A 17,505-nucleotide genomic window follows, 5' to 3' on the forward strand; every position below is an offset into this window, starting at 1 on the left:
GAAGTCCTCAAGTTGCTTGATGTGGGTATTATTTTACCCAATTTCCGATAGCAAGTGGGTAAGCCCTACTCAAGTTGTTCCTAAGAAGTCGGGTTTGACGGTAGTAGAAAATGAACAAGGTGAACTAGTTCCAACTCGTGTCCCGACGAGTTGGCGCATGTGTGTTGACTACCGAAAGCTGAATTTGGTCACACGAAAGGATCACTTTCCTCTACCCTTCCTAGACCAAGTATTGGAGAGGATTGCAGGGCATGATTTCTATTGTTTTCTCGATGGCTATTCGGGATATTATCAAATTGAAATTTCACCAGAAGATCAAGAGAAGACTACCTTCACTTGTCCTTTTGGCACATTTGCTTTCCGACGAATGCCATTCGGGTTGTGTAATGCACCTGCAACATTCCAAAGATGCATGCTCAGCATCTTTGAAGACATGAACGAGAAATTTTTGGAAGTGTTCATGGACGACTTCTCCATTTTTGGCGACACATTTGATGATTGCCTGTCACATTTAAAAGCTGTCTTAGCTCGATGTATGGAAAAGAATTTGATACTGAATTGGAAGAAATGCCACTTCATGGTGCCAAAGGGAATTGTCTTAGGACATATTGTTTCATCAAAGGGCATGGAAGTAGATAGAGCTAAGACTGATTTAATTGCTAAGCTACCTGCACCCAAGACGGTTAGAGATGTTAGATCATTTTTGGGTCACGCCGGATTTTATAGGAGGTTCATCAAGGACTTTAGTGTCATATCTCGACCATTATGTAATCTCCTATCCCTTGATACACCGTTCAATTGGACTGAAACCTGTCAGGAGGCATTCGAAAAGTTGAAGTCTATGCTTAGCACTGCACCCATTGTGCGACCACCCGATTGGTCATTACCTTTTAAGATTATGTGCGACGCTAGCGACTATACGATAGGAGCTGTCCTAGGACAACGCAAGGATAATAAGCCATATGTCATTTACTATGCAAGCAAAACCTTAAACGATGCTCAAATGAATTACACTACCACCGAGAAGGAATTGCTTGCAGTAGTATTTGCCTTAGATAAATTTCGCTCTTATATCCTTGGTGCTCCTATTGTTATCTTCACGGACCATGCGGCACTAAAATATTTGTTGGATAAGAAAGAAGCCAAACCACGCTTAATATGATGGATACTTCTACTCCAAGAATTTGATATCACTATCAAAGATAAAAAAGGAGTAGAGAATGTGGTTGCTGACCATTTATCACGATTAGTTTTTCATGATTCAGTGCCACAGTTTTCCATCAAGGACTCATTCCCTGAAAAGCAGTTGTTTGCACTTTTTAGTATACCATGGTATGCAGATATTGTAAATTTTCTTGTTACAAGCCGGATGCCGGAGCATTGGGGGTCGACAGATAGAAAAATTTTCTTGCGCGAAGTAAAGAATTATTACTATGACGAACCCTATTTGTTTAAATATTGCAATGATCAAATCTTTAGACGATGCATACCGGATCATGATATACAAAGCGTACTCTCTTTCTGCCATACTGATGCTTGTGGTGGACACTTTGCCTCTAAGAAAACTGTTGCAAAGGTCTTGCAATGTGGTTTCTATTGGCCTACTATGTTCAAAGATGCCCACGAGTTCTGCAGAACATGTGATCCATGTCAACGTATTGGAAGTCTAACTCGGAGGCAAATGATGCCTCTTCAACCCATTACTATTATCGAAATTTTCGATTGTTGGGGCATCGATTTTATGGGCCCATTCCCACCATCTTTTGGATATGAGTACATTTTAGTCGGTGTCGAATATGTGTCCAAATGGGTAGAAGCTGTCGCTTGTAAGACCAATGATCACAAACTTGTCCTAAAGTTTTTAAAAGAAAATATTTTTTCACGATTTGGGATGCCTAAAATCATAATTAGTGATGGTGGAAAACACTTTTGTAATAAGCCTTTCGAAACCTTATTGAAAAAATATGGTGTCACCCATAGAATTGCTACCCCATATCATCCGCAAACCAGTGGCCAGGTAGAGTTAGCCAATCGAGAGATCAAACGTATTTTAGAGAAAACGGTGAACCCATCACGAAAGGATTGGTCCTTGAAACTATCAGATGCATTATGGGCTTACCGTACTGCATACAAAACCATTCTTGGCATGTCTCCCTACCGGCTAGTCTACAGAAAAGCGTGTCATTTGCCCGTAGAAATAGAACATAAATCGTATTGGGCAATTAGAAAATTGAATTTTGATTTACAAGATGCCGGTCTAGCTAGAAAATTGCAATTAAACGAGCTTAACGAGATTCGCAGAGATGCTTATGATAATGCTAAGATTTGTAAAGAACGAATGAAGATCTTACATGATAAATCAATTTTGAAAAAAACTTTTGAACCTTTGCAAAAAGTACTTTTATACGACTCCCGCTTACATCTGTTTTCTGGTAAGTTACGATCAAGGTGGACAGGTCCTTTCATTGTAAAAACTGTTTTTCCACATGGGGCGATAGAGATTGAGAATCCACGGGATGGTAGAATTTTTAAGGTAAATGGACACAGGTTAAAACCTTTTCTTGAGAATTTTTCAGATGAAGAGGACTCCTTTTTCTTAGGGGAGCCTTCTTATGACTAAAGCATGATGGCAAAGGTATGTATATATTATTTAGAATTAAATTTTCTTTTATTTCTATTTTTCTTCTTATTTTGTAGGTCTTATTTTCTAGATATCAACAGCTCAAGGTATTCCTCTTCTCTCCAATATTATTTTCTCTACTGTCTCTCATATATAGTTTTCTTAATCTATTGCATTGAGGACAATGCAATGTCTAAGTTGGGGGGAGGAAAATATTTTGCAAAAAAAAAAAAAAATGCTTTTGCATTTGATTTATTCTTTTACTTTCTTTTCTAAGCAAATGCACATGTATTTTCATATTGAGTTTGTGCAACTATTACGGCAAGGAACACATGCATATTATGATTGATCAGAGACCTATTATTAGATCCCCGCACATGTACTTAATGATTATAGGAAGGCCTCAGGAGTTCATATTTGTTTAATGCATTATTATTAAGCCGTATCTGTAAAAGAAGTACGAGTATCCTTGTCCGTACTATAAGGTTCATGATTTGGTTTTCACATAAAGATAGAGGTTGAATACCCTGGCTAGATCACCTAAGTGCCTTATGTTCCGACCTTGGTTGACCTATAGTCACGATGCAGTCACGTTATATGGTTCAGTTTACCTCCTCTTTTTATCGCAAAAAAAAAAAAAAAAAAAAAGATGACAAGTCTGACCTCGTGGCATAGTCTGGTTCGAGTAATTAAGCCCGAGGGGTGTTTCACCTAATGCCTTGAGCCAACTGGATCAGGAGTCATTGGCCGAAAACTCGTTACATGGATCTTACTAGAGCCTAAGGGGGTTGGACTATTGTAATCGTCATATTTGTTTAAAAATAAAAATAAGCATGAATAAGGTTGGTTGGACTGAACCCAGTGACATGTGGTAATGGCTGGTTTGACTCCATTAACTTGGAACTCTGTGTACTTTGGATATTTAGTTGGGATTGATAGCTCCTTCTTTTTATGCGAACCATTCTTGACAATTTTAGACAACATGAGATATTCCGAAAATTTGATGGATCAGGCCCTAATAAACTGTAGTAAATACTTGTGAACTTGAGTAGTACACCTAAAATTCAAGCGGTACCATGTTGTGGTGGAGGTATTAGTACTCTGAGAAAGTCATATTATTTTATGCACACTACACTTTCATATTTCCCCTTGCTTTGATAGTTGCCATGCTTGAAAATATATATTAATTACATGGGTATTAGCTTAGAATTTAGGACCGCATGTTATATCATTCATGATGTTTGTGGGTAACATCCCTAAAAACCCTCACGAGACAACACTCGTCCACTAGGGTAACCTAGGGGTTTAACGGCTTGTTGCACATGCTAAGTGCAATCGTGATGCCCTACGAAAGTGGGTACGTATCTTAGTTTTGTGTCTTTAGCTTCAATAAAAAGTCATAGGTTAGACCACATCTTTTGTGTTCTCATTATTGTTTGCTCGTTAATTACTAGAGACTAGCAATAAGCTAGTTGGGGGATATGATGAGAGCACAAAAGTGCGTTATACACGTTGCTTAAATTAATTTTATTGCTAACAAATAATGATAAAAGGGCTGCATTAATTTTATATTTTATTTGGCACAGATTATCGTAAATCAGAGTTTAATGTGCATTTGGTTGACTTCAAGCCTGATTACACTGGAATAGAATTGAACCTGGTCAAGCACACTTGCACCCGAGGGACACATGGCAGCCATCCGGAGGCAGCACAAGATGGATCCACTAAGGGTCTAATTTCATCATCCGGGAGGATCCAAAAGCCCGCAATGGATCTGTGATTTGATCTCCCGCAACCCTCATCCAGATCCCGTGATCAAGGCCCTCATCTTCCGCCCGTTTAAGAAGCTTCCCAGCCACCCCGTCTTCATTGCATTCCAGCCCGTGACCAGCGTCCGCCCGAGCCAGCGATCAGCGCCTCCTCCCAGCAGCCCTCCACCTCTTCCGTGACCTCCTCCCGCGATCACTCCCCAGCATCCGGACGTTTTCCATTTCCACGGTTGAAGCGCATCCCGACTTCATCCACGCGTCCCGGCAACCCATTTCAGCTTACCGTCCAGCGAGCCCGCGATCACCGCCCGGCCGTCCGCCTCCGCCCGCAATCACCTCCACAGCTTCCTCCCGTCAATCCCGTGGCGACCTCCAACGTTCACGGATCTACCTCCCGAGATCCTGCACCCGCTTCCCCTCCACTCCATGCTCCGGCAATCTATAAGAAGGGGTGGAGGAAGAACAAGAGGGGGAGCTCTCATTCGAAAAGGGGCTATCGAAGAGGAGAAACAGAGGAGGGCGTCGGGCTGCTGCAGAGGTTTCAAAGGAAAAAAAAAAAAGAAAGGAAACAGGGGATGCCCTGTTTCCGAAAATAAAAAGAAGAAAAAAAAAATAGAGAGTGAGTAAGGGAGGGATGTTGATGTTTTTAATGGAAGGCTAAAGTCCTTTTGGCAAAGGGTGATGGATGAATCCTTGTCATGTTGCTTTCATCAAGTATACTCTAATCTTTTATTCTAATTGTTTTATATCTATTGGTATGTTTTGAATTCTTGAATATTTATTTGATAGATCTTTTATGGTTTATATATATATAGATGCATGGATTGTTTCGATTTTTGATTTGTCGTAGACGTAACCGGCACGATAAATACTTAGATGTTGAATTCATGTTTTCAGATTGTATACTCCATGATTAGAACTACTCTATCTTATTAATCTTTAATCAAGAATCGCCGAGTTTATTTATTGAAAGTAATATTGTTAAGGAGGATTCCGGATCCCTAGCCTTCTCTATATTCTTGAACGTTGTTTAATCACATATTATTCTCTGTTTTTAATTTCTAAAGATCAACTAAAAATTACATCGAAAGATTACGCTAAGAATCCATAGATCGTTCCCTGAGGAATCGACCTCGGACTCCCGAGTTATATTACTTGTGCGATTCTCCTGCACTTGGGAGAGTAGTTTTATTTTTGCACCAGGCGGTTTTGTTTACACATAGAGTTAGGCCGTGATTTTTTGCATGAAGATACTATATGATATGTAGATGATATCTTGAAAGTTTGGTGATGTTTGGTGCACTAGTTTGAGAGATATAAATTCATAAAGATCAAAAACCCGGAACTTTGAACCTTGATAACTTTCTCCACAGTTTATTTTGGGAAACGAAATTTATATCAATGGAAAGCCCTTGAAACAAGCTTTCTATCCATATATAATACACTTAATTTCGTTCACTATGGAGAGAGAAACAAGGCCCGAAAATTTCAGGCTTGTTTCTGCAAAAAATTTTTTTCATGTGAAGAAGACCTTCCCTTTGCACAGTGGCGCGGCCTCTAAACGGCTCACGGATGGCGTCTCCCACGCGGCCACCTCATATAAAAAAAAAGGAAGCCCAACCGCCCCAAACCATTTTTTTTTCTCCCCTCCTCATCTTCTTCTTACTGTTTTTTTTTTTTCATCCAAACATCCTGAAGAAGAGAAAGGAGGAGAGATGGGTTACGTTGGGAAGAATATAATATTTAAACAAAGAAGGCAGTGGGAGCTTATAACCCAAACGGGGGCATTTGGTGGTTTGGACGTTGGGTTTCGTCCTCGAGTCTGGGTGCAATTGGTGCAAAGGGCTGGTTCGCCTAGTCCAAGTTGGGTAGTGGGATGCATGGCCTAAGCGAAAGCTTGGGTCGCGCTTCCCCTGAAGCGGAGGGGACCGTGTGAGGCTGGTTTAACAGAGCAACGTACACTTCCCGCTCTCAACGGTGGAAGTTTAACGGGCGGGCCACCAATTTTCTGGAGAGAAAATTTCCAAACATGGTTTGGAGAAATATATTGAGAAGTAGTTTGTACCGTTGGATTCAAAATAATAATAATTAATTTTCTAATTTTCTATAATTTTTTTAAATATTTTTTCGAATATAAAATAATTTTTTATTATTATTTATATTCAAAAATGAGTTAAAATTACAGGAAAATATATATATATATATATATATATATTTTTTTCTTTCCTGAAATTTTTCCAATCATACCGTGATTGTATGTGTGACATTTGGAAATTTTGAAATTGAATGTTCCCGCATCCTTTAATTGTGTGTTATTATATTTCAGTGTTATGCCTAAGCATTTTTTCCACATTTGTTGTAGGAAATAATGCCACAAGTACCACTCTTAGTGAGGGTTCCGAGGGCAGCAAGGACCTCGGAACAAAGGGTTATAAGGATGGATCCTAATGATGACATGATTTTACATGTACAAACTATTCATTATATGATGGAAGAAATCATTCATCTAGGACATGCATTATGTCAACATCAACGGTACCAAGTGTTGTATGATTCTCTATTTGGATCATGGCAACAAGTTCTAAGAGATATTTGGAATTCCTTAGCAGTGAGAGATTATGCTCAATTGGTGAGAGCATTTATAAAAGAGTACTTAATGCATGAGATTAGTGGAATTTTAACAGTAGCAGGAGGTCATACCATTAGTAGAATAATGGTTCCTTGGATCGAACAAATAGTATCAACTATGATTCAAAAAGAAATTGAGGATACTATTCCAAGGAGGGTTCGGGTTCTTAGATGGCAAAATCACTAGTTGAAAACTAGTCGAAGCTAGAATGACTTATATTCTTTACTTGTGTATTAATTATTTAAATTTTTTTTATGATAATAAATGTCTCCATGTTTATATAATTTTTAATGTTTTAGTATACATGTTTTAAGTGGGAGTTCTAAGACTTACTATATAATTTGTCTTAAGAACTAGAACTTTGTCTGCTAAGAATCAAAATTAATGTTTATAGTGAACTTTCAATTCCATGTCATTATGTGAATTAGCATTAATTTTATTTGTGTTTAGTGGCAAAGAAAAATATGTGTTGTGCTTGGCATTAATTGTGTGCATGTTTGTCTTTATGTAGAAATTTAGTTTTCTGCAATGGCTTCAGCATCTAAGAATATAGTAGCTGAACTTAATAAGGGTGAGAAATTGAATGGTGAAAATTATGAAATATGGCAAATGAAAATCCAATATGTATTGGAGGAACAAGAGGCGCTGGAAGCCTTAAACCATATCATGAATGAGCCTGAGGATGGAATAACGGTTCAACACATAAAGGATAAGGAGGCTTATATTGCCTGGAAAAAGAAGAACTCAATTGCTCGGATTACATTGCTGAGTAGCATGGAAAATGATATCATGCGAGAGTTCAGGCCTTTTGAGATGGCAAAGGAAATATGGGAAGCATTAAAAGAAAAATTTGGTGGAACTTCTGTCACCAAACTTAGGCAGCTGACCATCAAGTTCGACACATATAAGAAACACACTAATAATAATATGAAGCAGCATTTAAGGGAAATGTCGAACATGATAAGTGAACTGCGAGATGCTGGACATGTGCTAACTGATGAACAACAAGTTCAAGCTATAATTCGATCTTTGCCTCACATTTGGGAGCACATGAAAGTTCACTTAACCTATAATGAAAGCATTAGAACTTTCACTGATGCTGGTCGTCATCTGGAATTGGAGGAAGACCGTCTTGAGGCAAATAAAACCACTAATGAAGTGTATATGGCTAACACTAATTCGCAAGGAGCTTCGGGCTTCAAGCGAAAGCATTTTAGTGGTCATTTTAAGAAAGGCAATGGTAATGGCAAGACCTCTAAGAAGCTCAAGCATAGCCAGCCGGATAAAAGAAAGCGTCCTTTTAAGAGGAACAAAGCACAATTGAGATGCTACAACTGTGGCAAGAAGGGTCACTTTGCTCGTGAATGCTCCGAGGCAAAGAAGGTAAAAACCCTTAGCACAAATATAAGTATGTCTTATGTTTCAAGTTCTGTGTTCTTAGCTGAATCTCATCTTTTGTGGACTGTAGACTCAGGGACCACAGACCATGTAGCAAGAGATCGAGACGCTTTTGTGGAATATCGTCGAATTCCACAAGGAGCAAGATGGATATATGTGGGAAATAATTAAGAGTTGAAGTAAAGAGGATTGGCACCTGCAAATTGAATATGCGAGGTGGTCAACCCTTAATTCTACATGATGTATGATATGCTCCAGATATTCGGCGAAACTTAATTTCTGTTGTTATGTTACTTAAGTTTGGCTATATCTTAAATTTTCATGGTAATGGTGTAGACATATTGCTAGGGACAACTTATTATGGATCTGGTTATGTACTAAATGGTTTTATTGTACTTGATACTGATTATAGTATGTGTAATGTAATAAGTACTGTTTTTTCCTTTGTTACATCTATTAGTAATCCAAACATGGATGAAAATATTTGGCATGCTAGGTTATGTCACATTGGGCAACAACGAATGAATAGATTAGCCAAAGAGGGATTATTAGGCCCTGTTGAAAAGGTTAATCTGGCTATATGTGAATATTGCTTAGCAGAAAAAACAGCAAGAAAACCATTTGGTAAAGGAACTAGAGCCGATTTTCCATTGCAATTAATTCATTCTGACATTTGTGGGCCGATGAATGTAAGGGCAAGACATGGGGCTTCTTATTTCATCACATTTATTGACGATTATACATGTTTCAGTTATGTCTATTTGATATCTCACAAATCTGATGCATTAGATTGCTTTATAAGATATTTAAACTTTGTTGAAAATCAATTAGACCGGAAAATCAAAGTGTTAAGAACTGACCGTGGACGTGAGTATTTGTCTGATCAGTTCAAACAAATTTGTGATGAAAAGGGAATAGGTAGACAGTTAACTATTCCTAGTACTCCACAACAAAATGGTGTTGCGGAAAGAAGAAATTGTCATGCCCCCGCCTCCGCGGAGCACGTGAGGCACCCAGTGCCCACGTAGGGGCCACATGAGGGGGGAATACGGGGCTCCCCTGCCAGATATTGTCCGGTTCTGGGGCTTCACGCAAGCGTCCTTCACCCCTCCCCGGTTTTGTTTTCCTCCCAAAACGCGTCTGCAGGATTTGGAGACACCCGCCTCGTATGCCCAGGCTCTGGAACGAGTCTTTCCGATGTGGGACTATTGGGCCTCACACCCTTCCTACCATCGGACAAGAGCCGTCCTCGGCTCTGATACCAAATGTCACGCTCCCGCCTCCGCGGAGCACGTGAGGCACCCAGTGCTCACGTGGGGGCCACATGAGGGAGGAACACGGGGCTCCCCTGCCAGATATTGTCCGGTTCTGGGGCTTCATGCAAGCGTCCTTCACCCCTCCCCGGTTTTGTTTTCCTCCCAAAACGCGTCTGCAGGATTTGGAGACACCCGCCTCATATGCCCAGGCTCTGGAACGAGTCTTTCCGATGTGGGACTATTGGGCCTCACACCGGGGAGGGGTGAAGGACGCTTGCGTGAAGCCCCAGAACCGGACAATATCTGGCAGGGGAGCTCCGTGTTCCCCCCTCATGTGGCCCCCACGTGGGCACTGGGTGCCTCACGTGCTCCGCGGAGGCGGGGGCATGACATTTGGTATCAGAGCCGAGGACGGCTCTTGTCCGATGGTGGGAAGGGTGTGAGGCCCAATAGTCCCACATCGGAAAGACTCGTTCCAGAGCCTGGGCATATGAGGCGGGTGTCTCCAAATCCTGCAGACGCGTTTTGGGAGGAAAACAAAACCGGGGAGGGGTGAAGGACGCTTGCGTGAAGCCCCAGAACCGGACAATATCTGGCAGGGGAGCCCCGTGTTCCCCCTCATGTGGTCCCCACGTGGGCACTAGGTGCCTCACGTGCCTCGCAGAGGCGGGGGCGTGACAGAAATAGAACCCTATTGAAAATGGTTAGGTCTATGATGGCACAAGCTAATTTGCCGATCACCTATTGGGGTGATGCATTATTAACAGCTGCATATGTACTTAACCTAGTACCCTCAAAATCAGTAACTTCCACCCCTTATGAATTATGGACCGGTCGCAAACCTGACCTAAGTAATTTAAGACCTTAGGGATGCGCTGCATATATTCATGATTCTTCTCATAAATATGAAAAATTGGGTCCAAGGGGCAAAAAGAGTATTTTTATTCGATATTCTGAAACCTCCAAAGGATATGTGTTCGTTGGAAACACTGACAATGGAAGTATTACTGAGTTTGAATCTCGTAATGCCACATTTTTGGAAAATGATTTTCCAAATCAGGGTGAAATAAATAAAGGTTTATCTTTATTTGAGATAGGGGACCATGATAATTTGTTTAATCAAACTCAATTGGTAAAAAATCTTGAAAATCCATCAACAACATCTGGTTCAAGTGGGAGAAATTCAAGAAATGATGAATTTATTTCACAACAATCTCAATTATGAAAAAGTAACCATGGATTAGTTCCCCGTCGACGATTTGAGATTGAAGGAGAAGCATTTCTTGTTACACCTCAAGAGGAAGGTGAACCGAGAAATATTGATGAAGCTCTTAAATGTCCTGCAAAAGAGCAATGGATGAAAGCAATGGAAGAAGAAATGGAGTCAATTAGATCAAACCAAGTTTGGAAATTGGTTGATCTTCCGAAAGGTCGGAAAGCAATTGGGAACAAATGGGTTCTCAAAATAAAGCGCAAGGCAGATGGCACAATAGAAAGATATAAGGCACGCCTTGTAGCAAAAGGCTATACACAACAAGAGGGGATTGACTATGAAGAGACATTTTCTCCTGTTGTGAGATTCATCTCAATTCGCATAATTTTAGCCATAGTAGCTAGTTTGGATCTTGAATTACATCAAATGGATGTAAAAACAGCTTTTCTCAATGGAGAATTGGAAGAAGAAATTTATATGGAACAACCTATCGGTTTTATTAAAGAAGGCCAAGAGCACAAAGTGTGTAGACTTTTTGAAGTCGATTTATGGCCTTAAACAATCTTCTAGATAGTGGAATATAAAATTTCATCAGGCTGTCATATCATATGATTTTGCCATGATTGATGAAGACCACTGTGTCTATATTAAAAGATCCAAAGACAAATTTGTGATTTTATCACTTTATGTGGATGATATACTAATGGCTGCTAATGATAAAGAATTCTTAGCATCAGTTAAGAATTGGTTGTTCATGAATTTTGAAATAAAGGACATGGGAGAGGCTAACTATATTCTTGGGGTTAAAATTGAAAGAGATCGTTCAAAAAGGTTATTATCTCTTTCACAGGAGCCTTATATAAAGAAAATTCTTGAACAGTTTCATATGCAAGATTGTAAACCCATTGATACTCCCATTGCAAAAGCTGAAGCGTTAAGCCAAAGAATGTGCCCGAAGACTCCACAAGAAGAAGAGCAAATGAAAAGAGTTCCTTATTCCAGTGCAGTTGGAAGTCTTATGTATGCAATGATGTGTACAAGGCCAGATATCTGCTTTGCAGTTGGTATGGTAAGTAGATATCAATCACACCCTGGCCATGACCATTGGAAAGCAGTCAAAAGGATATTGAGATATCTAAAAGGTACTGCAGATTATTCATTATGTTATCAAGGAAATGATTTGCGTCTTGAAGGCTATACAGATGCTGATTGGGGAGGTGATTTGGATGAAAGAAAATCAACCTCTGGTTATATTTTCTTACTAAGTAATGGGGCAATTTCATGGAGTAGTAAGAAACAAACTTGTATAGCTTTGTCCATGATGGAAGCTGAATTTGTAGCTTCTTCAGCAGCAGTATAAGAAGCAGTTTGGTTAAAGAGATTTCTTAATCATTTGGGGGTTATGAAAAATGCTGCATATCCAGTACTAGTACATTGTGATAGCCAAGCATCGATAGCTTATACAAAAGATCCCAAATATCACTCAAAGACTAAGCATATTGATACAAAGTATAACTTTGTGAGAGACATGGTTGCACAAAAGAAAGTGAACATACAGTACATATCTACGAATCAAATGATCGCAGATCCGTTTACTAAATCTATTCCTAGAGATGTATTTATGAGACATGTGAAATCTTTAGGTCTTCGTAGACTTTGATGTACATAATGGTTTGAATAATGAGATATTTTAATTTCTTATTTGGGATTCACATGTATGTATTTATATTAATGCTAAGTTCTTTTTTTTTTTTTAAGCACACACATATGCATATATATATGCGTTAATGCTTAGTGCATATGATTAGTTCATTTAAAGAAATGTATGTTGGACAGAAATTAGATTGGCCTTCTCACACGGGCAATCGCCTCTATAACTTGTGGTTGATAGAGATGAGACAATTTTAAGCATAACGTATTTATGAGCTCAAGCTTAAAATTAGTGTCGCCTTGATAGTAAATCAAGATGAGGTCACTATGTAATATTTTGTGACCGAAGGTGAGTAAACCCACAAATCACCTTGTCTGTTTTAAATGCCAAATGTAAGTTCTGTAGTAATGATGAGAAAGAAAGTAGAGTGGTGAACTCAAGTTGGACACTAAGTGTGTCTGAACTATCATTTGTATGGTATTTCATATAATGAGAATCAACATACGCTCCATGGAAAAGGAGAAAAATACCATAACATGCGCTTCATACCACATGTGCATAATTCGACCAATAAGGGTAACGAGAGAATTGATCTCTTCTCTCTCATTGTGTGAGCCCTGAGGCTATAATTACCTCTGTTAGTACCCTTATTACTTTTACTGTTTCTTGAGATTTAGTTCAGTGTATGCTATCTTGGAATGTTACCTGCAATCATGCTTGATTCGATTTATTGGGACATATCTGGAAAAGCAACTAAACTACAATTAAGAGATTCGAGATAGAAAGGAAGATCATTTTGTGTCTCATTTCTTTGTTGTATTCACTGGTCGACCAATCATCTTGACTACGTGTTAAAGCATGATTGTGAATACAAAATAGAAAACAAGCAATGTGATAAGTTAAAGTGAGATCATGAGGTACTTGAAATATGACTTAAATGTTCTAGGATATTGCATACTTACTCTACTGAACTACTATATATTCCTAACAGATGTATGGTAGTGTGAGCTCATTATCATTTTTTTTTTGGTATGCTGGTCGCACGATCTATTTGCCTGTATGAAAATCGCAGAGAAAAGACTTGTTCGTAATGGTTAAAACTCACACTGTTGAACCCATCATGTGTGAGTGGGAGATGTTGGAAAAATGGGTTTGGTCCACCCATGATGGTTCAACCAAACCGGTAACCAAAAGACATGATTTCATGTCCAAAAGAGATGTCTTTCCATAGACATCTCTCCAACCCTGAAACTGTCTATTGACAGTTATGCATAAGGCTTCATTTAAAAAGGGGGTGGTTATGAGATTCTCTGGAGTGACTTGGGCATTTAGGTTGTGGAAAACAGTAGATTTTCATTGGTAAAATCCACTCCTTGATCAGTGAATCGAATCAAAGAGAAAAATCTGTAAGTGATCCGAAATCTTTATTTATGTTAATGTGTTTATCTTATAAGAATAGAGCAATCGACAATTCAAACTGTTATACTAAGAATCGATAAAAAAAATCCAGGAAAAGAAGGGGGAGGGTTGAATTGGATCGGCGGTCATACGCAAGAATCCATTTGCCGTTAAGGAGGGTGAGGGCCTCGATGGGGGCGGGAGTAGGGTTCTTGGATTCCAGCTGGGTGATGAGCTCCAAAATCTCAGCCCGCGTCTCGCTCGACGCGTTCAGGCCCCGGTCCGTCCCGTACAGCAAATCCATCAGCTTCTGCTTCAGTTCTCCGATCTCGCTCGGCTCCACCTTCCCCTCCTCCTCCTCCTCCGCCACAGCCAGTCCCCCACCCGCCGCCCCCTCCTCCACCCCAACCTGGGGGATCCAAGGAGGCGGCGAAGAGGCGGGCGAAGACATCATCGCCGGAGCCGTTCTGCTTCTTGAATCTGGAGGGGATTAGGGAGGGGGGGCGATGATGATGAGAGAGAGAGAGAGAAGACGAGGAATGGGGAGGGGGTTCCGTTTTCTCTTCGATCTCTGGAATGGGTTGAGGGTGGAGGGCGGTGGCCGGAAAAACGGAAAGAGAGAGAGGGCTCGTTGGGATTTAGGATGTTGGGGGAATGTTGGCTTCCGACGACGCTTGTTAGCGTCGTCTTAGGCTGACGACTACACCGACGCTTATTAGCGTCGTCTTTTGCCGACGCTTTTTACAAGCGTCGGTAAATTTTGACGCTAGACCAAAAATTGCCGACGCTTGTAAAAAGGGTCGGCAAAAAAACGTCGGTAAAACCTACTTTTTCTGTAGTGGAGGCACCGGGCAATTTGACCAAATCTAAACTCGAATCCATATAAATGCTTAATATACGTGTATTAGGTGCAGTTTCATTTTTCAAGACCTCTTTAGTATCCTTTTAATTATATGAAGTTAGGATCTAAATTATACCTGTACTTTGCCATTCCCAGTTTATTTTACTTTTATTATTATTCATATATTTTATATGGATTTTTCTGCAAAATTCCTTGTAGGCGGAATGAATAGAGGCAAATTTTCAAATGGGGGACATCCTGACAAATGCTCATATTTTTGCTCTTATCCATTTTAAAAACATGCAGAAAAAGTGAGAGGATAATTTCATCTTTGTTATAGAATTTGAATTACGACCAAATTCATTGAGTACATGGATATATCCTTTCAAAATTTGTTCCAACTGTTAGATATACCTGGTCCTCTTGAAATAGAATAAGCTGCGCTCTTCACTTTTTAAGTTATTGAACAAGAATTACAAAAAGGAGGAACAAAGCTTGGTGTTTTAAGTGTTAGAGAATTATACAAAATTTAGTGGCATTAGAAGAGTTAATTTCAGTCAGAACTATGGAATAGGATGAGTATCAATGTGTGTGTGAAATTTAGTGGCATGGTACGACATGAACGAAGTAGTCTCATATTAGAAGCATGTTATTTGGGAAAGTAAACTTAGTATAACTTTTTTGTTTCTTTTTTTTTTTTCTTTCAAGTTACCACTCTCCTCTTCCTGCTCTCATGAAGGAGCCTGTGTGATTCTTATACTAACTCAACGAAAAAAACCACCCTCTTTTTTCTTTTTTTTTTCTTTTTTTTCTTTTTTTTTTGTGAAATGGCAATTCATATAGCTCTAACGTGAGTACATCCTACCAAATCAAAAGAAAGCAAAGAGTAAAAGAGAAGGGGTATGTCTCCTACAGATATTCAGATGATCTCTCCGGAGTGCTAGGCAATAAAAGAAGTGATCCGGTTTACTGCGCTGTTCGCCTCCTAAAACACATGTAATGCCTGAAAATAACTCAGCTCTTGAGCTAGTCAATAAAAAAAACCACCCTCTCATTACAATGGAGAGTGACCGACAGTATGAAAAGAGTACCACATAAATGGGGCACCCTTAGACAGTATGTGAAGATGGTAACATGTCAAGTAAGCCATTACTTGTATCCATCTCGTATTTGCATGGAATGAATTGGATGGATTGGATTAGAAAAAGGTATATTTTTTTTTTTCATACTAATCCATTTTTCTTTGCTTCGAGGAGGAAATTAATGAAAAGTTATATATATTCAGATTGGGTTCAAGGTGGATATAAAATCTGCCCGAATCTACTGTGGGTCTAGAAAAGTCCGCCTCGCTAAGATCATATCAAGTATCTATGAGGTAAGAGTAAATTACCAACTCTAACTGTACATTTCAAGACAATGCATGATTGCTAGTACTTAGAGAGAGCCAATCGACTAGCTCAACTACAATAAGTCAAGACCTGCGTTTAAGCCCCGTGTATACAACTTGAAGATCCCTACAGACACATAAGATTACAAGCAATCCAAGCAAGCCCTCCCTCTTCAATTTATCAAACACTTTGAATCTCCTCAAAATGCAGGTTGTACATTATCTTTTGTTGCGATCTAGGCATCATGCCATCTCTTTTCCAATCAATTGTATGCCCACAAGAAAAAGAGAAAAGAAAACATTTCCCTTTTTTTTTTTCTTTTTGGTAAACTAGATATATCATACAATATGGATACATCCAAAAAAGTCAAAAAAGATAAAGGGGCGGAGATGGAATGGTGAAGTCTCGTAGCCATTGCAACTCTAGGTACTAAAGAGTTGTGCAACAAATGATGCAACCTAATCACCAGCTCTGTTTACTTCACGATATACATGGGTGACCTGGATGGCCACACATTTTCTTAATTGGTTGTGAACATCCTGTAACAATAGATGCCCGTCGTCAGTCCTGCTAGCATGACCTTGGATCCATCTAATCATCATTGTCGAGATCTCTTTCAAGTGAATCCGGTCCGCCCTTAACGTGAGCCGTGCGTAGATAATGCTTTTTAATGCGACTCTAAACTCAACTTCAGGGATGGAAGTGTCACCAATCTGGAATCTGCATATGATCACAAATCTAGTCTCCCCTCTTCTCTAAGTTTCTTTTCTTTTCTTTTATTTACGAAAGAAGGAAAGTGGAAGCGGAGGGGCGGTCAAAACTAGAGCGTTGCCTGGATGCTTCAGATAGATCAGACAATCTTCCAACATATCTTTGTGTAATCTCTTCGGATCTCCTGTGCGAACATCAGCAGTGGATCATTACCCGAAGAAAAGGAGGCGTTTTTGTACCACCCCTGGGAGCTGCTCCCTAGCGAAGGCTCTCCTATATAAGGCATTAGATATAGGGTCCTACGGCGAGAGAGAGAGACAGAGAGAGAGAGAGAGATCAGTGCGTTGCGTTCGCATGATAGGGAAAGGAAAATCTCATGATAGCCGTGTCAATATCAGGCAAAAGTACACCCACAAATCCGCAAACTTGCACTCTGGGAGGCTCAGTTCTGTGCTCAGAAGCAAACAGCATGCATTCAAACTACTATCATAAAAAGAAAGACATGGATGCGAGAGAGGGAGACAGTTTACTGGTGTTTTGGGGTTTGCGTCAGAGTTGGCGGAAAAGGGGAATGAGGGAGCCGCAGTAGCACGGCAGGAACTTGTGCTGGGAGATTTGAGTATCAATGTCA

The 17,505-nt window shown here is 39.8% G+C and overlaps 1 non-coding gene across 1 annotated transcript; it reads left to right on the forward strand.

The window, feature by feature from the left end:
• Positions 1–6,152: 6,152 nt before the first annotated feature.
• On the forward strand, positions 6,153–6,398 carry LOC148702322 (signal recognition particle RNA). The gene has a single exon (XR_016397647.1).
• Positions 6,399–17,505: the final 11,107 nt, after the last annotated feature.

The sequence above is a fragment of the Phoenix dactylifera genome, chromosome 10 (assembly GCF_051530095.1).
Source record: "Phoenix dactylifera cultivar Ajwa chromosome 10, Ajwa_hap1_PhDact_Kaust_v1.1, whole genome shotgun sequence".
NCBI lineage: Eukaryota > Viridiplantae > Streptophyta > Magnoliopsida > Arecales > Arecaceae > Phoenix > Phoenix dactylifera.